Below are 26,585 nucleotides of genomic sequence, written 5' to 3'. Positions count from 1 at the left end.
GTAAAGGAATGGCGGCCGGTAGTAGTGCAGATAGAAGGTCCACAGGGTACCTAGATCGGCACCCCCTTCTTTCACCGCTCTTCTCCCTCAAAGAGTTAAATCTATTTGGGGTAAAGATTGCTATGTGTCGTATCTAAAAATATGTCCCCTGATATTATGCGATATCCTTTTTATTATGGATAAATCGTGCCAGGAGTTAGAATTCTGGAGACCTATGGTTAATTCTCTGGGAGTATCAATGTAGCAAATATCCCTAAGAAAGTTACCTAAAGGAACCTTCCATCAGGACGACATGGCTATCTCACCCAAAAATAGATTTTTCGCTTTGCTCAAAATCTGTTTTTTGGGCTCGAGCCATGTCGTCCTGATGAAAGTTCCCTTCGGCTGCTTCCTACTGTGTAATATTTCTGCGAGTGATATTATAAGAGAATTACCGTCAGGTATCACGGGGTTCCAACCCCCGGAATGACTTATCTGTAGATATCGTGTATAATCAGGGATGTATCCTAAGGTAACCATGGATATCTGCACCCCCAATAGACTTTACCCAGTCTAATCCACTAAGGGGAAGGATAAGTGAGGAGCCGTTACATATCCTATCACTTTTCGGTGCTCCCATACATCTCTGGCGCTCCATTCCTTTGTTCGCAGCTTCAAGCTATTGTTCTATAGTTTATTGTGCGCTCTTTATCAGCTTAATTTGAAAATTTTCTTCGTATGATGGCTTCCTCTTCTTCGTCTAAGTTGAGTACCTACCTCTCTTTGGAGTTTGGTTTAGGTGTAAATGATTTGGATCCCTACGGGGAAAATTATTTAGCTTTTGTTTGAGGAAGCCTATTTCATATCCGATCGTCCTTATTTTCTTGTTCACTTGTTTTATTGTGCAAGTTTCACGTTAGCTAGTAGTTTTTTAGCATTGCGATGCTTTGGGCTCTATTTTAAGTTTGCATTTACATTGCATTTTTGTATTTTATGATTTTTGTGGGTGCGTGTCAGTTTCGGTTAGCCTAGCCTAGCCTAGAGACGGTAACTTTTTAGCTGAAAACTGACTCGCCAATGTCGATTTGGTCTATAGTTCCAGACGACCCGTTGACAGTGGTTTTTTTCCTTCAGGGATGTTTTCCTCAGTTATATTAGTTTTCTCGGTTTTTTGGTCCATTTGCCGGCGATTTCACGGTATTTTGACCATTCAGGCTCTTGGCCATCGTGCTACAAGCATTCAAGATTTTCAAGGCTAGGTATGGGCAGTTTTTTGGAGCTCCCCTTTGCGAAGGGTGAGCTCATTTATTTGATTATAAGTTGGTTCGCTGACTTTATGTACTGCCATCTCTTCTAGTCTCTGGGATTTTTCTTTTGACTTGTCGCATTCAGGCCTATCATATCCTTCGACGGCGTATCATTGGTCCGCCATGCTACATTCGTTTGAGATTTCTCATGCTGGGTTCTGGCAGTTCTTTCGAGTTCCCCTTTGCGAAGGGCGAGCTAAAAATGTCAGTACACTGACTCTAGTGTTCTGCCGCTTCTTAGCCTCTGGGATTTTTAGATCGAAAAGCATTTTTTCTTTGTTATTTATTTTTAGCAATTGGGCATACTACCCCATGTCATTACCTCTCCCTGTGGTTGGTCTTCCCGATACTGACATCGACCTTAGAATTATGTATATGATGCTGTGTTTTGAAATTGTTGTTTGAGAGGGCCCTCCAGAGCCGTCAGCATACCTCTTTATAAGGAGTGAGTTGTTAGACTGACGGCAGTGCCGGTACTTACGGCCTTGTCGTCTCCTACGGCATTCCTAATCTTAGGCATATAATAGTGATACGTCGCTATTTACGGCAGTGTCGTCTCTAACATCACAGCCTCCTTATACAGCACTACATTTCTGCGTAAATTATTGCTGTTTGACTATGCCGCCATACTTACCAACATTGACGTTACTGGCAGGAGGTCTAGCCCTTACATTTGGGAATGTTTATTATGCCTCTGCCTTAGGGAGAGTTCTGGGTTGACGACAATACCGTTTCCAAAGTGTGCCATTACTACTGGCAACATTTGTACCTTTAAGGCACATGATTTTCCTTCCTTTTGAGACTTCTATAAGGTGGGTGCTCTACCATCTGTTGACGAGTACAATTACAGATTTACATAAAGACCTTATTTCTACTACTTGCAAGGCTTCTTTATGTATGCAGGCCATGGAGGTCTCTTTTACGAAAATTCTTCCGTTTCTCGGGTTAGAAATAACCACTACATTTGGTTATTTGTTTCTATCAATTTATTCAGTTCCCTTTGAGGGTGTGGATTGTATTTGTGATCGATAACTTTACAAGTTTGATCCCTTATTGGGGGTCTTTCTTGTAAGATTAATGATTAGAATTTTAGTATTTTGTTGCTACAGACATTTTCTCAGTTATCGATGCGTCAATATTGTATCCTATTTGGATGACTGCTTTATTGCCTTCTGACTAGCTTTTTCTCTGCTGAGATATATAAGCTATGGTTCTTTTATGAGCATACTCCTCCCCCCCCCCAAACCAAACATATATATTTATGTTCAGCATAGCAATTACTTGTTAAAGGCTATTTTTTCCAATCTAACGCCATTAACAGGGTTTGGATATTTTGTTCTTTATCTCATACTTTCTCAGCAATTGCAATTACACACAATTTAGGGATTACTATTCCCTTTGGTTGTCATCAAAGAATGTTACTAATCCATTCTTTTCAGCCTTTGGTGATTCAAAGAGACAATTGTACTCATAACCTTTCTTTTTCTCCTTACAGGCAGGGTCTTCGAAGGAGATGCACTGCAAAGTGCAGATTTGTGCCAGGACCGTGAGGCATCCCTGCGGTCATGATACCTGCAGGACCCATGCCAAGTGCCGGAGGATGAAGGGTTCAGTCTCTTAGTGTGACGCTCAGGACTGTAGTGTGTGAAAAGTCTTGCACCACTTGGGGGTGGATATCGAAGGATATCTTCGACGACGACCGGATGTTCTTTCAGAGATCCCTTCGTACCTGGGTCAGGGGATTTAAGAAGAATACTCCTTACCTTCCATCAACGGAGTGGAAGGATATCCTCTTCCCTAAAGTGGCACCGGATTCAGTCTTTAGCTACTCCCAGCCTAGGCCCATACCAACCGTCCAGTTGCATGTGGATGAGGCTCTAAGTGCTATGAGCCTCAACCTCGAAAACATGTCTACGGTTTCCTCTCTATCTCCAGGTAGAGAATCAGCTCTTTTGTCAACTGTGGAATCAGATGACGAACCTCTCCCTCCGGTGGATGATTCTCATCAGCCCCAGTTGGATGATGATAGTGTGGCATCTGTAAGGGACTCTGTTCTTTTTGCCATTTCAACAACTACTACCACAAGGCTTCTCTGTCTACGGTTACAACTACATCTTTTGTGTCGGGTGCAACGCTTGCTACTGCTCCTCCTCCGCCTCCCGTTGAGCCTGTGGAACCAAAACACCCTAAATTCCAAAGTACTTTGGATGACTCATCCCTCTTAGCTAACATGAAGGCTTTCATGGAAGGGACTCAACAATATCAAAGAATGATGTTCAAAGCCTTGCGCGAGGAGATTCAGGCTTTGAAGTCTCTGGAGGACCCGAGTAAGGCTAAAGTCTTGCCTTCTCAGCTACCTTTCTGCACTCTACAGAATCCTTGGAGGTACGCGGTACTTACCGAGGGTATCCTCCACATTGGGGAAGGGTTAGGCTCCAGGCCGATAGCCGATCTGGAATTTCATCCAGATATTGGGGCCTATCCCTTTTGCTATGTAAGATTGGCTGAATGAGTCCCATTGAGAGATGACACTATCCCCAAAGAAATGATCCTTCTGAAACACACTAGAGCCCAGCACCTAGCCGTGAAGGAAATGAAAACAGCAGTGTATTAACACACAGCTAGGTGCTTTTGGTAAAAGTTTAGCCACCTTTGTAGCTCCAGATACAATGGTCTTTCCTTTTGCTTTGAAAGGTCTCGTAGCTGTGGAAAAGGCCATCCGAGAAGGTAAATCTCTCTCGGTGTTGGAAGAATGTAGACCTGTGTCACTCGTTCTTCCACATGATGCTGACCATTGGATGGATGTCCAGTTTACCTTTTCAGAAGGTAAACTGGATAAGGATGTAGCCAGTCGACAATTTAATGAAAAATTGCCTAGGATTCCTGAACACCTCCTAAAAGCTGAATTGGAGGCTAGGGAGAGACTATCAGCTTATCAGCTTAGAGAGAGAGAGAGAGAGAGAGAGAGAGAGAGAGAGAGAGAGAGAGATTGTATTAATTCCATAATTTGGGGGAAGGCAATGGCCTGGGAAATCATATTGCACGAAGGAAATCTTTCAGAAAGCTTGAGAGAGAGAGAGAGAGAGAGAGAGAGAGAGAGAGAGAGAGAGAGAGAGAGAGAGAGAGAGATAAACAGTGGCTGAGATCGAAAAGGAAGACATGAAAGAACGAGAGATCATGATTGAAATCAGAAAAAAATAGAGTGATTAACATGGGAAAGGATAATAATAATGATAAAAAAGATTCTTACTGATTAACCCTTATTTGTGTTCATGGATAAGGCTACTATGCTTCGTGTGCTTAAAAACCAACAAAGTACTAAAAGAGACTGGTTTTCTATGCTTTAAAACCCTTAATTTTCTTTGGAAATCATTTTAAATAATAGCATGTATAAATTTGGAATGGCTAATTCCATCATCTTACCACCCCGTTTTAGTTTAAGTTTTATTCAAAAGGACCTAATCATCAAGTCCCTTCTACTGATGACCCTAATTGAATCTTCGTGAGTGGAGGTCTCCTCCAAAGGAGGTTTTCCCTTGTTCTCTTCTCTTGTCTCACTATGCCATATCAGACAAGGTCTTCCTTTGTGCCATCATCTTTTGTGAAATTCTTTATCCAGTCCTATACCCCTTCGTCTTTCTCTCTTGCGTCCTAGTCTTCCGCGTTCTTTTCTCAGGACATGTGCAGAATTGTATCATCGCACATGCCTCTCTCCCTAGTGCCATTCTCTTAACTATTTTTCTTTCATTGTGTCATACTCTGCAGTTTCCTTCTCTTCAATGTCCTTCTCTCGTGTCCACTACCATGCCCTTTTCTCCAGCGTCATTCTCTTTTATTTCCCTCTTCTTTATTGCTTCCATCTCTCCTCCCAAGGACTGAAATGAATTCCTTTTAATTACAGTGTTTGTCCTTCCCAGATATATCATATTATATTATATTATTGTATTATATAATATATATTGTATTAAAATATATTATATTATATATTATATATTATATATTATATATTATATAATATATAATATATAATATATTATATTATAATATTTTATAATATAAAATTATATCATATATTATCTATTATATTACATATTATGATGTAATATATTTTTATTACATTATAATATATTACATTATATATTATATTATACTGTAGTATTATATCATATATTATCTTATATTATAATTATTATTATTATTATTATTATTACTTACTAAGCTACAACCCTAGTTGGAAAAGCAGTATGCTATAAGCCCAGGGGCTCCAACAGGGAAAATAGCTCAGTGCGGAAAGGAAAAAAGGAAAATAAAATATTCTAAGAAGAGTAACAACAATAAATATCTCCTATATAAACTATAAAAACTTTAACAAAACAAGAGGAAGAGAAATAAGATAGGAGAGTGTGCTCGAGTGTACCCTCAAGCAAGAGAACTCTAACCCAAGACAGTGAAAGGCCATGGTACAGAGGCTATGGCACTACCCAAGACTAGAGAACAGTGGTTTGATTTTGGAGTGTCCTTCTCCTAGAAGAGCTGCTTACCATAGCTAAAGAGTCTCTTCTACCCTTACCAAGAGGAAAGTGGCACTGAACAATTACAGTGCAGTAACCCCTTGGGTGATGAAGAATTGTTTGGTAATCAGTGTTGTCAGGTGTATGAGGATAGAGGAGAATATGTAAAGAATATGCCAGACTATTCAGTGTGTATGTAGGCAAAGGGAAAATGAACCGTAACCAGAGAGGAGGATCCAATGTAGTACTGTCTGGCCAGTCAAAAGACCCCATAACTCTCTAGCGGTAGTATCTCAACGGGTGGCTGGTGCCCTGGCCAACCTACTATAATATAATATAATATAATATATGATATATAATGTAATATAATATAATATATACATCATAATATAATATAATATATTATAATAAATAATATGATATAATGTAATATTATATATATTATAATATAATATAATGTAATATTATCTAATATATTAGATATAATATTATAATATAAAATCATAATATAATATAATATATTATAATATATTATATTATAACATTATATTATATTATATATATATTATAATATATTATATTATATTACATTATATTATAATATCGTACATATATTATAATATTATATCATTAAAATATATTATAATATATGTTAGATTATAATATATTATATATTATATATTGTAATATATTATATATTATATATATTATAATTTAGTATATTATATTATATTAATATAAATATAATATATTATAATATATATTATATTGTAATATAATATATATTATATTATAATATAATATATAATATATTACATTATAATATATATTATAACAATATATTTTGATATGATATATTATATATTATATTTTATATATTGTAATATATAATATAACATAATATATTATATTATATATAACATAATAATATATTTTATAATATATATTATAATATAATATATATATATATATATATATATATATATATAATGTATTATAATATATAATATATATAATATATTATAATATATTATTTTACAATATAATATTATATTATATAGTATACAGTGAACCCTCGTTTATCGCGGTAGATAGGTTCCAGACGCGGGCGCGATAGGTGAAAATCCGCGAAGTAGTGACATCATATTTACCTATTTATTTAACATGTATATTCGGACTTTTAAAACCTTCCCTTGTACGTAGTACTGTTAACAAACCACCCTTTAATGTACAGAACACTTAATGCATGTACTACAGCACCCTAAACTAAAACAGGCACAAATATTAAAGGCGATTTTATATCATGCGTTTCCTAAACACCTAAAAAGCACGATAAAAAATGGCAACCAATGTTTTGTTTACGTTCATCTCTGATCATAATGAAGAAACAAACTCATTTAGTGTACACATATATGTATAGGTTAGTTTTTGCATCGATTATATTGATTATACAGTACTGTATGTTGATTTTTTTATTACCAATGTTTTAGTTTACGTATTTTTCTTAGGACTTCCAAATGAAATCTTTTTCTTTATGACGCCGCCTGAAACGACGGCGTGTACGCTCAGTAAACAACCACGCTCAGAACAAACAAGGCATTTAACGCGCATGATGATAGTGATAAATGATGATACAGTACATACAGTATTTACAGTAAAAGCATTTACAAAATATGTTACCTTACAAATATAAATTATACAGTACTTGTATGTAGCAAAGCCGGAAAACAATTTGAGAGAGAGAGAGAGAGAGAGAGAGAGAGAGAGAGAGAGAGAGAGAGAGAGAGAGAGAGAGAGAGAGATTGTTTTACGTACGTAAATGTAAATTTTAAACAAAAAAAATATGATAGGTTACAACATGTAGACTTTTAAAACCTTCCCTTTAACTTAATGCATACAGTACGTACATTACTAAACTATAAAACAGGTTAAAGTAAAAAATAAAGATTGTTACTGTACTCACCACGAAAGAAGTTGAAGAAAAACTTGAATGGTGATGGCGATGAATTTGCTGCACAGTAGAAATGATGATGATGAAGCTGATGATGTGTTCTACTGTGCAGTCAATGATAGTATTTTACGTCTCTTCAGACGGAGGTGTCTTTTCCTGGGACACCTCTTCAACTTCTTCCTGGGAAACTTCTTCAATTTCTTCCGAAGGCGTACTAACAGGAGGAACTGGCTCTTTTTTGCGAGGCTGGAAGAACATTGTGATCGGAAGTTGTTGCCGCTGCTTCTTTTTTCGATCCAAGAGCATCCTGTAGGGAGTCATGATGTCATCGACCTTATTGGAGAATTGCATCGAGCGAACCATATCCTCGTCCCACTCTTGTAACATTTCTTTCGTCTCCTTGATATGGTTGCAGAACTTGGCAAGCCGTTCTAATGTTAAGCCCGTTTCTTCGACATTTTCTTGGGTCTCTTCCTGGGTACCCTCACTCTCTTCCTCACTTGCCGATTTCGTCAGGTCTTCGAGGTCTGCGTCAGTTAGGGGCTGGGAATGGCAGTCCAACAACTCGTCGACGTCTTCAGTCGTCATGTCGCCAAACCCGTCACCTCCAATTATGGCAGCCAACTGCACAGATTTCCGTATTGCAGAGTGTTGGATTTCCGACGGAGTAAATCCCTTGTCGTCGTAAACAATATCGGGCCACAGCTTCTTCCAGCTCGCATTCACGGTTGCAGGTTTCATCTCTTGAAGTGCCTTTTGAATATTCTGCAGGCACGTGGCTATGGTGTACTGCCGCCAGTACGCCTTCAAGTTGAAATCTTCATCCTCGTCATCTTGGGCAGCATCCACACACGCAACGAGGTCCGCCAAGGTATTCTTCGTGTAGAGGGCCTTGAACGCCCTGATAACCCCCTGGTCCATCGGTTGAATTAATGACGTGGTGTTGGGTGGCAGGAACTCAACCTGAACGCCCTCACGCGACAGGTCAGTTGCGTGTCCACCAGCGTTATCCATAAGGAGAAGGATCTTGAATGGCAAGCCCTTCTCTAAGAGATATTCATGGACTTGCGGGATGAAACACTGGTGGAACCAGTTGGAGGTCAGCATCTTCGTAATCCATGCTTTTTGATTATGCATCCAGTACACGGGAAGGAGATTCTTATTTTTATTTTTCAAAGCGCGAGGATTTTTCGACTTATAAATAAGCCCCGGCTTTAACAAAAATCCAGCAGCATTGCCACACATCACGAGGGTAACGCGATCCTTGAATGCCTTAAAGCCAGAGGCTTTGGCTTCCTCTTTGAACAGGAAAGTTCGCGACGGCATTCTCTTCCAAAACAAGCCGGTTTCATCCATATTAAACACTTGTTCCGGCTTGTATCCACCTTCAGCGATAATGTTCTTGAAAGTCTGGTTCACGTAAGTTTCAGCAGCGGCAGTGTCAGCGGAAGCAGACTCCCCATGCAGGGAAACGCTTTTCAGGGCGAAGCGTTTCTGAAACTTCGCGAACCATCCTTTGCTTGCGGAAAAACGTTTCTGAGGCTGGGAATCAGTGGATGTCCCTGGTTGAGGATCATCTGCATCATCATCATCTTCAGCATGGTTGCCGTCGTCGTCTTTAGGTTCCTTTGCAGCAAAATTCTCATATAAGCTCAAAGCCTTTGTTTGGATGGTGTTCGTATTCAACGCTATGTTCTTCTTCCGGCAGTCGGCAATCCACACAGCTAAAGCACCTTCCATGCGTACGATCGTTTTATTACGCGTTGTAACGACTCGCTTCGCTGATCTGCTAAAGGTGATTGCAGCAGTCTTTCTAATGTTCGCCTCGTCCTTTTTGATATAGCGAACGGTGGATTCGTTGATGCCAAAATGGCGGCCGGCGGCCGCGTAACTTCTACCATCTTTTAACATGTCGAGAAGCGTAACCTTCTCAGCTATCGTCATCATCCTTCGGTGGCGTTTAGGCTCACTACCAGCCTTACTAGAAGCAGAACGCTTGGGAGGCATTGTACAGTAGGATTTAACAGAAAGTTCAACAAAAAGTTCAACTTAAAACAGTCGCACACAGCACAGATTAAACTTCACAAACTTAAGAACGTCTACTCAGCAATACGCGGAAAGAGAAAGTGAACGATCCAGCCCCGCGAGAACTTTGATGCTGCGGGTAGAAGATGCGGGCAAAACACCAATCACAGGCTAGATAACAAAACTTGAGTTCTGATTCGTCATCTATCAGCGCTTGAACCAATCACAACCCGTCTTACAGTACTATGATGCGTTGGTTACTCATAGAAGATGCCCCGCGCATAATGAACGTACGTAGATTAAGTACAATACCGTAATAATAATAAATAATGATAATAATACTGTACAGTAATAATAAAAATAATAATGATAATAATAATAACAATAATAATTTTATTAACAACAACAACAATAATAATAATAATAACAATAATAATAAAAATTTACGTACGCTATTTTACGCTCTCTCTCTCTCTCTCTCTCTCTCTCTCTCTCTCTCTCTCTCTCTCTCTCTCTCTCGTACGCTTACAGTATTCGAAATGTGATTTTTGCAACAAAGAATATTATTGGATGCAGTACTGTACTACGTACGTATACATACAAAAGATTCATGGAAAAGAAGCACATCCATTACAGTACACACCATTCTAATATGGTATGACTGCATCTGATTTGCGTTTCATGTTCGATTTAATTTTACTACGTACTGAATTATCGTATGATCACATTCTCTTTTCGTGTTTTATTTCTTTCTGTGCTGAATTATATATCATATGTAATGCAATGAACAATCAGTAAGAGCAGATATTACTAATTACAGTATTAATGGAATTACAGGTAACAAAATATCGTATTTGGTTGTCTTCAGATTTCGCGGTATTTTCGAATTTTCCGGAAAATCCGCGATATGTATATATATATGGGTTATGGGAAAACCCCGCGAAGTGGTGAATCCGCGATTGTCGAACCGCGAAGTAGCGAGGGTTCACTGTAAATATCATTATAATATATTATAATATTTTCTTATATTTTATATTATGATATGTATTATAATATATTTTATTATAGTATTATATTATGATATATATAATATATATTATAATAGAGTTGAAGCGATGTGGAATGTGATAAGGTTATATTATACATATATATTATGATATTATATCATTAGATTATAATATTATATTATATATATTATAATATATATTATAATGTAATATATATTACATTATAATATATATTATAACAATATATTTTGATATATATTATATATTACATTTTATATATTATAATATATAATATAACATAATATATTATATTATAATACATTATATAACAATATAATATATTTTATAATATATATTATATTATAATATAATATAATATATATAATTTATTATAATATATAATATATTATATAATATAATATATATTATAATATAATATATTATAATATGTTATATTATGATATTTTCTATAATATATATGATAATAAAACATATTTTACTATTATATATTATATTATAATATAATATATATATATAATATTTTATTATATTTTATATTATGATATGTATTATAATATATTTTATTATAGTATTAAATTATGATATATATACAGTGATCCCTCGCTACTTCGCGGTTCGACTATCGCGGATTCACCACTTCGCGGATTTTTTTCATAACGCATGTATATACATATATCGCGGATTTTCCGCAAATTTCGAAAATACCGCGATGTGACCAATGGTGCGAGATTGGAGAAAGTAAGGAAAATTGAATCATGACTGATTTTCAATATAAATGAAACTTTGAGGAGCAACAAAGATATCATTTGTTAGAGATAGAGAGAGGTAAGGAATGGGAGGTAGTGAAAAGTAGCCCAGAGAGAGAGAGAGAGAGAGAGAGAGAGAGTGTGTTGTTTTAAATGTAATAAACAAAAAAATTAGATAGGTTATAACACATTGGTGCTTATGTAATATCAACTGCATAGACGGTTTGAATAAGTTAAGAAATGGTATAAACGATACTTTGTTAGTGTATTCGTACGCTCTCAAGAGCGGCAGCTAGACGTCAGCTGATCTCATCACAGCCAAAAGTAAAACAAAAAGAAGTCAACAATACTGGATTTTTAAAACACACCCAAAATTTAAAAACAAAAGTACACGCTTTCTTAATGTGCAATTAACTATTTGAAGAGTAGCAATTTTCTAGAATAAAATGATGTTTCCCAAAAAATAGTGGCTTGCTGATGAAATCGGATGCCGTATTTTTAGCAACGATTGAAATGGATGTAAACTCGGCATAATTTTTTCGTTTCGTATTTAATTGACATTAAGAAAACTAATTTTAGTTTCTTCATCTATATGTAAGTATTGTATAACACGAAGAGAGAGAGAGAGAGAGAGAGAGAGAGAGAGAGAGAGAGAGAGAGAGAGAGAGAGAGAGAGAGAGAGAGAGAGAGAGAGAGAGAGAGAGAATGAATCAGCTGTTGTAATCGAATGCCGTGTTTTTGTTTCGTGAGAATTTCATCGCCACGACTAACAACAACATACCGTACTGAACTTTACAGTATTACAGTATACAGACTACTGTAATATGATAAAATAAAATATTTGTAATAACCTATTTTATATGAAATGGGGCTATTTTTTTGTTTAAAATTTACATTTACGTACGTAAAACAACTCTCTCTCTCTCTCTCTCTCTCTCGTAAATTGTTTTCCTGCTTTGCTACGTATGTATGATTTTATATAGATACAGTAAACAATATTTGTAATAACATATTTTCTAAAAGCTTTTACTCTAATATCATTATTTATCACTTTCATCATGCGCGTTGAATGCCTTCGTTTGTTTATTACAATCGAAGATGGAGCGTACTTTTGGACGCCACCGTTTCAGGCGGCGTCATAAAGAAAAACATTTCATTTGGAAGTCCTAAGAAAAATTATGTAAAACATATGTAAAACATTGGTAATAACAAAATCAACATACTGTATAATCAATAAAATCGATGCAAAAACTAACCTATACACAGATGTGTACACTAAATGCGTTTGTTTCTTCATTATGATCAGAGATAAACGTAAACAAAACATTGGTTACCATTTTTTATCGTGCTTTTTGGCGTGTTTAGGAAACGCATGATATAAAATCGCCTTTAATATTTGTGCCTGTTTTAGTTTAGGGTACTGTAGTACATGCATTAAGTGTTCTGTACATTAAAGGGTAGTTTGTTAACAGTACTACATACAAGGGAAGGTTTTAAAAGTCTGAATATACATGTTAAATAAATACGTAAATATGGTGTCACTACTTCGCGGATTTTCACCTATCGCGATCGGGTATGGAACCTATCTACCGCGATAAACGAGGGATCACTGTAATATATTATATTATAATAGAGTTGAAGCGGTGTGAAATGTGATGAGGTTATATGGAATTGGTGGAAGGTTGTTGCAAGCAGTGAAAAGTTTCTACAAAAGGTAGTAAAGCATGTGTTAGGATAGGAAATGAAGTGAGCAATTCGTTTCCGGTTGGAGTGAGGTGAGACAGGGATGTGTGATGTCGCCATGGATGTTTAACTTTTATGTTGATGGAGTTGTGAGAGAGGTGAATGCCCGAGTGCTTGGACGAGGATGAAACTGGTTGACGAGAATGATCATGAATGGGAGGTAAATCAGTTGTTCTTTGCGTATGATAGTGTACTGGTTGCAGACGCGGAAGAGAAACTTGGCCGATTAGTAACGGAATTTGGAAGGGCATGCGAGAGAAGGAAGTTGAGAGTTAATGTGGGTAAGAGAAAGGTATGAGATGTAAGAGAAAGGTTATGAGATGTAAGAGAAGGGAAGGTGGTGTGAGGTTAAATGTCATGTTGAATGGAGTTACTTGTGGAGGTGGATCAGTTTAAATACTTGGGGTCTGTTGTTGCTGCAAATGGTGGAGTGGAAGCAGAAGTATGTCAGAGAGTGAATGAAGGATGCAAAGTGTTGGGTGCAGTGAAGGGAGTGAAGAGAATAGAGGGTTGGCCATGAATGTAAAGATTTCTGTATGAGAAATTGATTGTACCAACTGTGATGTATGGATCGGAGTTGTGGGGAATGAAAGTGATGAAGAGACAGAAATTGAATGTGTTTGAGAAGTGTCTAAGGAGTATGGCTTGTGTATTTCGAGTAGATAGGGTTAAGAATGAAGTAGCAAAGGTGAGAACGGGTGTAAGAAATGAGTTAGCAGCTAGAGTGGATATGAATGTGTTGAGGTGGTTTGGCCATGTTGAGAGAATGGAAAATGGCCATCTGCTAAAGAGGGTGATGAATGCATGAGTTGATGGGAGAAGTACAAGAGGAAGGCCAAGGTTTGGGTGGATGGATGGAGTGAAGAAAGCTCTGGGTGATAGGAGGATAGATGTGATAAGAGGCAAGAGAGCATTCTAGAAATAGCAATGAATGGCGAGCAATTGTGACGCAGTTCCGGTAATCCACTGCCGCTTCCTCCGGTCGCCTTGGATGACCGCGGAGGTAGCAGCAGTAAGGGATTCGGCAGTATGAAGCTTCATCTATGGTGGATAACGGGGGAGGGTGGGCTGTGGCACAAACTCGTTCAAGTCCCTTGTCAGGCTGAGAGGAGCGTAGAGAAGAAAGGTCCCCTTTTTTTCTTTTGTTTGATATCAGCTACCCCCCAAAATTGAGGTAAGTGCCTTGGTATATGTATGCGTGTACCTTTGCCCTGGCAAGCAGACTATGTTTCACTATATGCGTTCGGTTAGCACCGTGGGTTTTCGGTGTTAATTGTTAATTATACAAACGAAAGGGTACAATGGCAATATTTCGATACCCTATCTGTTAACCAATTCACTTATCGTAAATAGAATCAGTAGTTGTATGGAACTGCCTAATAACCTAAAAATATGAGAAGCCATAACCAAGATATGTTTACACAAAAGAATCCATGGCAGTCAACTCTACTACCAAATCAACATGCAATTTTTCTTAAAAAGGACCTCTGAATTCCAAAATTTCAGTTAAGTGGATAATCTATCTTAAAACAAACCAACCTATCAGGATTATCACGTTTCCGCCTTTTTACCGTACCAATATTTCAATCATAACCAAAAACAAAGGGTGACCAGGCATATTTACCCACAATGCATTTACAAAACACAAAATACCTTCCGGAGAAAAACTACATTGTAGTGCGAGTACATCCTTGGGATAACCATAGGGGGTAAATATATGATACTTTAATTTCTAGCCAAATACATGAACCATATATCTATCCTACTCGCTATCTTGGGTTTTATGCATTTTTTACCATGATTATTGGGGCAAACCACCCGTTCATGAGTTTTTGGACCCCCTTATGTAAAGACAATTATGGGGGACCCCATAGGGAAACAGGGTTTTTATTGGGTGGGAAATGTCATAAACGTGTGATTTGAAGCAATAATAATGGTCAGAAAGGCAAAATAAGACCAAGATAACCAGTTGGAAAAATATATGGTTCATGTATATGGTTGAAAATAAGCCAAAACGTGATTATTCAACTTTTGAGATTAGTTACAGGGTACATAACCTAACCAACCCACCTAACCTAACCTAGTAGTTCCAGGTCACAGTACTTAGCCGGGGCTCCCCCCCCCCCCTCCCTTCCCAGGTCACAACTGCTACCCGGACACCCACTTCACAAACTAAAAGTAAATCACAAATAAATCCTTATAAAGTATATCAGAAGTATATCCTTATGTTACGATAAATAAATAAATAAATAAAGGTTAAATAAATCCTTACATTATGATAAAGTAAATCACAAATAAATCCTTATATTAGGATAAAGTAAATCACAAGTAAATCCTTCCATTACGAAAAATTAATCACAACTAATTCCTTGCCTGGTAATACCCCTTACCTTATGATTGACATCGTTGCCTTTTTCGTTTTCTTGGCAATCATTACAAATGCTTTGCAGTAGAAAATGTGCTGGGCTTCCCTGAAAATAAAGTCAGAATCGGATCTTAGAGGCTTTATTTTTTTTTTAATTTCACATGAGTAACAATAGCTTCACACTGAATGAAGAGCATTTCCATCATAATCAATTGCCGACATAAACGTAATTACACTAATTTCGAAATAGATTGATGTACTTCCCTTAAGTTCACTCTTCGCATCACCTTTACGAGATGGTGGGTAACTTAGACCTGAAGGAGAAGGTTGGTCACTGTCAGTGTTGCAACTTTGCTCCAGTGTTGCCATGAGCTTTCTCCTAAGTTATCGTACAAGGGCTTCAAAATTATGTTTTTTCCTATGGAATTATCGTACATGCTAATATTTGCCTTTACTACAGTACATTATATATATATATATATATATATATATATATATATATATATATAGAGAGAGAGAGAGAGAGAGAGAGAGAGAGAGAGAGAGAGAGAGAGAGAGAGAGAGAGAGAGAGAGAGAGAGAGAGAGAGAGAGAGAGAGAGAGTACTATAAGATACATTTTATCATTTCACATAAACTGAGACAAAATAAAATGACCAATTTCCTTTGGATAAACCTAGCCTTACTACACATCAAAATGTACAAAATTGAAATAAGCATTTCCTTCAGCTATACTCGTGCTTTACATCAAAACAGACAAAATGAAAATGTTACTTTCCTTCAGATGTATCCATACATAATAGGCCTATATCAATGGAAAATAAATGCTTTCTTAATAGATTTTTACAACATAAATTGTATTTCCTGTACAGAATTTAATAGCATTGTATTAATACTCTTCATCATCTAATACTTTTTTATACAAAAGTTTACTATTTCTAATGTCACTTAAATTGTAAGATCAAATTTTCTACAATCTCCCTCGTCTTTTATACATTCAGTTGTTATGATAGGCCAATTTATTATTGAAGGATTCAGCCAGTTTTATGTTTTTCGAACAAATCTACTTTAGTGAATGAGCCAGGTCTCGTTCATCAAATAAGCTAATGGTAATCGGTAAAGAAAGATTGCCTACGGCAATGCCCTAAGTAACCCTCCCTCCTATCTCGCTCTCTTTCCACAGTAATATTGTCCCTTGGGATTTTTACTTTTTTTTCTTTTGTTTTGTCAGTAAAAGACAAATAAATGATAAATTTATATATAGGGGTAGAGACATAGTGAAATTATCTTACAAAACCGTACCATAATAGACTTGCTATCGTACATCGTACAAAAGGGTCGAATTATCGTACGTGTACGATATATATCGTACATATGGCAACACTGCTTTGCTCTCACTCAATATCCACGTCAAGGTGCCATTTTATCCACAAAATATCCACAAAACTTCTTCAATGTTCCACAGATTAATCCACATACCTTTACCGTACAATTTGATGATGAAACCTAAAGTTTTATAGTGTCATTGCATTATTTGACTTGATCCACATACAGAAACAATTTAAGTGAAATAAAAACCATTTTCCTAAATATGTTCTAGAGTAGGCTGTAGGCTGTATCTTTTCACATTATTTCCTTCTTTCGTTCGTTTAAGAACGCCTTACCTATAGCAAAACACGGGCTCTTGTTCAAGGGAGAATTTCCTTCTTTGGAGATGATTTATACATGCCAATGCTGGCGGAAAAGGTGTAAAACTAGTAAGTTCAGAAAATTCCTGTAGATATGTATATTTTGTGTTTGTTGACATGGACAAAATCATCGATGGAGAAGAGGGCAATTGATTAAATGAAGTGAAATCAATAACAAACAGAAGGCATCCAGATAATGCATGACTTTAAATTCTTATTTGAAGAGAAAATTCAAGGTGAATGGTGAAAGTAACTCTATAATATGATGTCTGATTGTGTTGTTTTCAGGTCGTATCTTGTATGACAGAACACCATTTAAGTCGGATTAAAAACTTCATTAATCCTACCCTGAAGCGTGGAGGAAAGATAGAGGGTACACGCCGTCAGCCAAGGCCTTGGGTCAGCCCCACTCTGTGAAGCCCGAAGAGTATATTTTAAAGTCACACACACACACACACACACACACACACACACATATATATATATATATATATATATATATATATATATATATATATATATATATATATATATATATATCACCCACGAATGGCATTTAATACCGAATTCTATCTTGGGAATAAATATCCACTTGGAATTCATTTTATGGTAACAGCTTCTGGCCGGGTGGAGATTCGAACCCCCACCTGTTCGGCTGGAAACTATGCCTGCAGGGACCTTACCGACTGAGCTATCAAGAGAACAATCTTTTATCTCTCTTGATAGCTCAGTCGGCAAGGTCTCTGCAGGCATAGTTTCCAGCCGAACAGGTAGGGGTTCGAATCTCCACCCGGCCAGAAGCTGTTACCATAAAATGAATTCCAAGTGGATATATATTCCCAAGATAGAATTCGGTATTAAATGCCATTCGTGGGTGATATCTACATTGATTGAAATCACGTGTGCTTGTGATATATGTTCATATATATATATATATATATATATATATATATATATATATATATATATATATATATATATATATATATATATATATAGGCTATACAGTACAGATATACACTCGGGCACACAATTCTAACTTTTTTTTTCTTGGTTCGTTCAAGTGTTTATAGTTTATATGGAAAATTCTTATTTTAATGTCACTGTTCTTAAAATATTTTATTTCTACTTGTTGCCTTTCCTCACTGGGCTATTTTCCCTGTTGGGGCCTCAGGGCTTATAGCATTCTACTTTTCCACTGGGGTTGTAGCTTAGCAAGTAATAATAATAATACTAATATATATATATATATATATATATATATATATATATATATATATATATATATATATATATATATATATATATACTGTATATAAACACACCTAAAAAAGAAATCTTATCGTAATAAAAGCAAATAGCAAGAGATTATGCCGTTTTAAATCCACGGTCCTGTAAAGGATAAGCTTTTGCCTGTAGCCGAATTTATTGCCACAACTAATGGTGTTTCCATATGTTTATTTGTCCTTATAATTACACCAAGATAGTCTAGATACCTCGGAGTAATCCTTTGCCTTTCTCCTCCCACCCAGTTAAGCTCTGGAGTTTTTCCTTCTACCGCCGTCAGTTCTGGATTAGTAGGCCTACCTTCATTAACAGAAATGAGTACCAATGTTATATATGTAGCTTTTTTTCCACAAGAAATCCACGAAGTATTATTTTTCCACAAAAATATCCATGTACGGTTAAATATCCACAAGAAATATCCACAAATTTTATGTTAAAATTGTCAATCCACGAAGGGATCCACAAAGGGTGATTTTATCCATAAATTTGTGGATAATATCCACAAAGTGGCAACACTGAGGTTGGTACTTGGTACTGTAGGTAGGGAAAAAATGGCTGTTGTAGAATAACACCCGGGAACTTATGAAGAAGTAATTATTGTAAGCTGTTGATTGGTTTAAAAAAACACCTGACAAATACATCATTGTAAATGCACAGAAAGCTCCGCAATCCATGGAAAAAAAAAAAAAACGCATGCGCAGTAAGTCCCCTTCAGTGTCTCAAATATAAACAATGGACTTAAGAGTGAAAAACATCATTATTATTATTATTATTATTATTATTATTATTATTATTATTATTATTATTATTATTATTAACTGCTAAGTTACAACCATAGGTGGAAAAGCAGGATGCTATATGCCCAGGGGCCCCAACAGGGGAAATAGCTCAGTGAGAAAAGGAAACAAGGGAAAATAAAATATTTTAAGACGAGCAACAACATTAAAATAAATATTTCCTAAATAAACTATAAAGACGTTAACGTAACAAGAAGAAGAGAAATAACATAGAATAGTGTGTCCGAGTGCACCTTTAAGCAAGAGAACTCTAACCCAAGATAATGGAAGACCATGATACAGAGGCTATGACACTACCCAAAACTAGAGGACAAAAGTTTGATTTTGGAGTGTCCTCCACCTAGAAGAGCTGCTTACCATAGCTAAAGAGTCTCTTCTACCCTTGCCAAGAGGAAAGTAGCCACTGAAAAATTATAGTGCAGAAGAAGAATGATTTGGTAATCTCATTGTTGTCAGAATGTCAGGTGTATGAGTACAGAAGAGAATCTGTAAAGAATAGGCCAGACTATTCGGTGGGTAGCAAGTCACCCCGGCCCCTAGTTTTTCCGGCGTTCGACCCAGGTCACTCCGGCCTCCTTGGCGGCACGCACGTGTGTAAAGTTAGCAATATATATTGTTGGGCTGTTTGAGTGTGTGTGTGTGTGTGTTTACATATCCATATATGTAATTATACTTGTTTACAACTTTTATTGTACATATGTTATGTCCACGGAGGCTAGAGCGCCATTCCCTGGCGGAATGAAGCCATATATATACAGTAAACAATAAATAAAACACCCTGTATTATTTCCCAACACGAATCAAGGTCACAGTTCCCACTTCCCTTAACTCCCTCATTATCTTATCTCCCATACTCTTATCACGTATGTACTATAGTCTCTCTCTCTCTCTCTCTCTCTCTCTCTCTCTCTCTCTCTCTCTCTCTCTCTCTCTCCTGGTGGACAGAAGGATGTTGCCTTAATTATCACTTTTCGGATTATTTACGAAGTATAAATACTCTTCAACTCCTTCGCACAATATGAATATGGACCAATAAGAAAAAGAGAGGTCTGGTAAAAGGTGGGTCAAGTCACAAGAACCTGACATTCTCTCTCTCTCTCTCTCTCTCTCTCTCTCTCTCTCTCTCTCTCTCTCTCTCTCTCTCATTTCCTCCGTAATAATAAATATTAATAATGATAATAAGATAATAACGATTATGATTGTAGAGGTAGAAATTTACTACTAATACTACTACTAGTAGTAGTAGTAGTAGTAGAAATTTACTACCACTATTACCACTACTACCCGGATGGCTAGGTTGGTAGCGTTGCGGGCTTCTGTTTCAGAGGTCCCGAGTTCGCGTCCTTGGTAAGGAGCGATTAGTGTGAGACCTTCTACCGGGGGTACTTCCCAGGGTGGCGCCTGGGGGAGGAGACCTTCTACCAGGGGTACCCCCCAGGGTGGCGCTTGGGGGAGGGAGGGAGGTTAGAGGGGGGCTAGTAATAGTCCCAGCTGGCTTGTGGTCGCCCGAGGAAATGATGAAGGTCGTCTCAGGGGAGACCTATAACTTTAACTTTTTTTTTTTTTACTACTACTGCTACTGCTGCATAGTTTCCAGCCGAACAGGTAGGGGTTCGAATCTCCACCCGGCCAGAAGCTGTTACCATAAAATGAATTCCAAGTGGATATATATTCCCAAGATAGAATTCGGTATTAAATGCCATTCGTGGGTGATATCTACATTGATTGAAATCACGTGTGCTTGTGATATATGTTCATATATATATATATATATATATATATATATATATATATATATATATATATATATATATATATATATATAGGCTATACAGTACAGATATACACTCGGGCACACAATTCTAACTTTTTTTTTCTTGGTTCGTTCAAGTGTTTATAGTTTATATGGAAAATTCTTATTTTAATGTCACTGTTCTTAAAATATTTTATTTCTACTTGTTGCCTTTCCTCACTGGGCTATTTTCCCTGTTGGGGCCTCAGGGCTTATAGCATTCTACTTTTCCACTGGGGTTGTAGCTTAGCAAGTAATAATAATAATACTAATATATATATATATATATATATATATATATATATATATATATATATATATATATATATATACTGTATATAAACACACCTAAAAAAGAAATCTTATCGTAATAAAAGCAAATAGCAAGAGATTATGCCGTTTTAAATCCACGGTCCTGTAAAGGATAAGCTTTTGCCTGTAGCCGAATTTATTGCCACAACTAATGGTGTTTCCATATGTTTATTTGTCCTTATAATTACACCAAGATAGTCTAGATACCTCGGAGTAATCCTTTGCCTTTCTCCTCCCACCCAGTTAAGCTCTGGAGTTTTTCCTTCTACCGCCGTCAGTTCTGGATTAGTAGGCCTACCTTCATTAACAGAAATGAGTACCAATGTTATATATGTAGCTTTTTTTCCACAAGAAATCCACGAAGTATTATTTTTCCACAAAAATATCCATGTACGGTTAAATATCCACAAGAAATATCCACAAATTTTATGTTAAAATTGTCAATCCACGAAGGGATCCACAAAGGGTGATTTTATCCATAAATTTGTGGATAATATCCACAAAGTGGCAACACTGAGGTTGGTACTTGGTACTGTAGGTAGGGAAAAAATGGCTGTTGTAGAATAACACCCGGGAACTTATGAAGAAGTAATTATTGTAAGCTGTTGATTGGTTTAAAAAAACACCTGACAAATACATCATTGTAAATGCACAGAAAGCTCCGCAATCCATGGAAAAAAAAAAAAAAACGCATGCGCAGTAAGTCCCCTTCAGTGTCTCAAATATAAACAATGGACTTAAGAGTGAAAAACATTATTATTATTATTATTATTATTATTATTATTATTATTATTATTAACTGCTAAGCTACAACCCTAGGTGGAAAAGCAGGATGCGATATGCCCAGGGGCCCCAACAGGGGAAATAGCTCAGTGAGAAAAGGAAACATGGGAAAATAAAATATTTTAAGACGAGCAACAACATTAAAATAAATATTTCCTAAATAAACTATAAAGACGTTAACGTAACAAGAAGAGAAATAACATAGAATAGTGTGCCCCAGTGCACCTTTAAGCAAGAGAACTCTAACCCAAGACAATGGAAAACCATGATACAGAGGCTATGACACTACCCAAGACTAGAGAACAATGGTTTGATTTTGGAGTGTCCTCCTCCTAGAAGAGCTGCTTACCATAGCTAAAGAGTCTCTTCTACCCTTGTCAAGAGGAAAGTAGCCACTGAACAATTATAGTGCAGAAGAAGAATGGTTTGGTAATCTCATTGTTGTCAGGTGTATGAGTACAGAAGAGAATCTGTAAAGAATAGGCCAGACTATTCGATGGGTAGCAAGTCACTCTGGCCCCTAGTTTTTTCCGGCGTTCGACCCAGGTCACTCCGGCCTCCCTGGCGGCACGAACGTGTGTAAAGTTAGCAATATATATTGTTGGGTTGTTTGAGTGTGTGTGTGTGTGTGTGTTTACATATCCATATATGTAATTATACTTGTTTACAACTTTTATTGTACATATGTTATGTCCACGGAGGCTAGAGCGCCATTCCCTACCGGAATGAAGCCATATATATACAGTAAACAATAAATAAAACACCCTGTATTATTTCCCAACACGAATCAAGGTCACAGTTCCCTCTTCCCTTAACTCCCTCATTATCTTATCTCCCATACTCTTATCACGTATGTCCTATAGTCTCTCTCTCTCTCTCTCTCTCTCTCTTGGTGGACAGAAGGATGTTGCCTTAATTATCACTCTTCAACTCCTACGCACAATATGAATATGGGCCAATAAGAAAAAGAGAGGTCTGGTAAAAGGTGGGTCAAGTCACAAGAACCTGACATTCTCTCTCTCTCTCTCTCTCTCTCATTTCCTCCGTAATAATAAATATTAATAATGATAATAAGATAATAACGATTATGATTGTAGAGGTAGAAATTTACTACTAATACTAGTAGTAGTAGTAGAAATTTACTACTAGTACTACTACTACCCGGATAGCTAGGTTGGTAGTGTCGCGGGCTTCTGTTTCAGAGGTCTCGAATTCGCGTCCCTTCTAAGGAGCGAATGGTGTGAGACCTTCTACCGGGGGTACTCCCCAGGGTGGCGCCTGGGGGGGGAGGTTAGAGGGGCTAGTAAAGGCCGATTCACACGACCCGTTTTCTTTCCGACAGGCTGGGTGGTGGCTAACCGCCGTCGAAATGTTGTACATTCACACGAGGCATTCTGTATCCGTTTACCAGCGCGTGGTTTTCATTGTTTACTTAGACTCTGTCACGTGAGGACCGAGTAAATTACGATAATTTTGACACTTTAAGATGTTGGTTGATAACTGTGTTGATAAAATAAGTTATGCAACTTCATAATGCTTTATGCACCATGCCAAGAATATTAAAATTGCGATAAACTTACCTGTTTTATTTAATGCCTCTCCAGTCATTTTCCATATCTTTTATTTATGTAAATTATCTCTATACATCTTGTTTGCCATGACAAACATCTCCTCATACCCTTGAAAAAGTTCAATTAACCTCTAATACATGGTGTCAACAACAAACTAACTAATTTCTATGACTATACTATGAGGAAAAGTCGGGGTTGTAGGCCACGAAACGAACGGGTACAATACAGGTCCTCGTTCACACAAAACATCATCCACCCGCTGGTTGGGACGGGTGGCTAACGTCCGTCAAACCGGACGAGGTTTCTTGGAAAGAAAGCCGAGCCGACTCGGAAGGCTGATGTCCGAGGGCCGCCGTCGGCCTGACGGGTCGTGTGAACAGTTGCATTTGAATACACGTAAGAAAGCTAGAAGCCGGTTAACCGACGGCCAGCCTGTCGGAAAGAAAACGGATCGTGTGAATCGGCCTTAATAGTCCCAGCTGGCTTGTGGTCGCCCGAGGAGATGATGAAGGTCGTCTCAGGGGAGACCTAAAACCCACAACTTTAACTTTTTTTTTACTACTACTGCTACTTCAAAACAAACTAGCTATTTGAGTTTGCGTAATAGATAATATTCGTTAACGCTGTCTCCTTCCTTGGAGTTGAGGTACCAAGGTTTTCAAAACACAAAACAACATGGTATTTAGATGCCACATTTCGTGTAGTACGGGCCCCGTTTCAACAGCTATTTGGAGTCCATGCCTTCGTTAAGGGAAGCGAAGGAAATGTAAAACAAGTCCCCTTAGCTTTCATCCTTATGTCAGGGAAAAGAAAGAGAGACTACAGAAAGGTATTGAATTCTATTTTAGCAATAATTCCGGAGTGTAAAGTGGAAAAGATCGTGTTGGACTTCGAAATGGCTTTGTGGTCAGTAGTCAGGACATTATTTCCAGTTTCAAAGTTGCAAGGCTATGCATTTCATTGGAATCAGGCAGTCTGGAGGAAGATTCAGGCTTTAGGATTGGCGGTTCCATACTTGAATCTTCGTCCCACTCAAGATTACCTAAAACAGTTAATGGCTCTTCCCTTTCTCCCACATGAACATATTACATCAACATTTGATCACCTTAAATCACACCTTCCTGTTGGCCCAATTAAAGATTTAACAACGTACATGAGAGAAACATGGATTAGTGGGTTTTGGTCACCAAGTGAGTGGACAGTGTTTGGCCAGAGTATTCGCATGAATAATGATGTAGAAGGTTATCACAGACGTTTGCATGGTAGTGCAGGCTTTTCCCATATTCCTTTTTATGTACTGGTTCCCTTACTTTTCAAAGAAGCCAAAAATGTACAAGTTCAAGTGCGTCTGGTCAAGGATGGCAAACTTGCTCGTTGTCAGAGACGAAAATACCGATCTCTACAGGGACGAATATTTTCACTATGGAACAAATATGAACAACATGACCTTACCACTGACCAATTATTAAAAGCATGTTCCAGGCTAAGCGGAACCAGTGTTTAATTTGTAATATGATCGTTTTTTTTTTTTACTTAGACGCATACATTTGTATGCAGAAATATTTTAGTATCCGTAGGCTGCCTTTTTTTTTTTTTTCACTCAGACGCATACTTTTGTATACAGAAATATTTTAGTATCCGTAGGCTGCCCTTTTTTTTTTTTCTCACTCAGACGCATACTTTTGTATACAGAAATATTTTAGTATCAGTAGGCTGCCTTTTTTTTTTTTTTTTTACTCAGACGCATACTTTTGTATACAGAAATATATTAGTATCAGTAGGCTGCCTGATTTTTTACTCAGACGCATACTTTTGTATACAGAAATATATTAGTATCAGTAGGCTGCCTGATGAGAAATCAAATTACTCTTTCCTGGCAATTATTATTTGATTAACATTTAACTAAACGGCGTATTGGAGGAGCAATTATACTCGATGTTAATACAGCAAGCTCATATTTTTAAAATAAGTTTCGTAAAACTACGAAATATCAGAGTAACATCTGGCTACACATTCCCCAACTCGAAACTGCGAAGTACAAATCATCTACACATACAAGGAAACACCCATAGAACAATATTAATCGATATACTACACATGGAAATCAAATGGTGTACTTACATTTCACATCGATGTACCGCTGCAGAGATAAATGAAAATCACCGCGCGGACATCTTCACTTTGTCACAGTTACAGCAACACTGATGGATTATGACACTAGCAGTTTGTTCAAATTGTTTTATCGGATCAGCTGATTCAAATCGTTCCATCGAGTCAGATGAGCCGAACTTTAATGAGTTTTCTCCAACAGGTTCAAAATTTTAAGATGGCGAATATGTTTTTTATTTGCTTAGTATGTCAAGTAAGATTTTTATTCATGTTTCGTATTTAAAAGTAATTACTTTTATGTTATCTTCATAAAATAAACGATATGAAAATTTGAAGTAATTGTGGCGTTGGTGGAGTTGTTGGTGAAGTTGGTTGTCTATCAATTATTTTGGTAGGAATATATTATTCGTGTATGTACGTACATACGTGCATAAACTTAGACGGTGGGAAACCTTGGAGGAATAACTATTATTCCCAGAGAAGGAACACCTCCTTCACCCATACCTCAACTACGTAAAGTCACCATAGGCCTAGGCTGACTTTTTGGAAAGATGCCTATTTCCTTTACCGAATAAGTTAAACAGCAAATGCTA

The 26,585-nt window shown here is 37.0% G+C and overlaps 1 long non-coding RNA gene across 1 annotated transcript; it reads right to left on the bottom strand.

Annotated features, from left to right (window-relative positions):
- Window positions 1–4,535: 4,535 nt before the first annotated feature.
- On the bottom strand, window positions 4,536–26,078 carry LOC137623698 (uncharacterized). Its single transcript, XR_011040618.1, has 3 exons — window positions 26,005–26,078; window positions 15,681–15,761; window positions 4,536–5,161 (listed from the first exon to the last, which is right to left on the bottom strand). It is a non-coding gene; the product is annotated as an uncharacterized lncRNA (long non-coding RNA).
- Window positions 26,079–26,585: the final 507 nt, after the last annotated feature.

This window comes from Palaemon carinicauda, chromosome 30 (assembly GCF_036898095.1).
Source record: "Palaemon carinicauda isolate YSFRI2023 chromosome 30, ASM3689809v2, whole genome shotgun sequence".
NCBI lineage: Eukaryota > Metazoa > Arthropoda > Malacostraca > Decapoda > Palaemonidae > Palaemon > Palaemon carinicauda.
The sequence above is the reverse complement of the archived record's forward strand: the minus strand, read 5'-3'. Positions and strand labels throughout refer to the sequence as shown.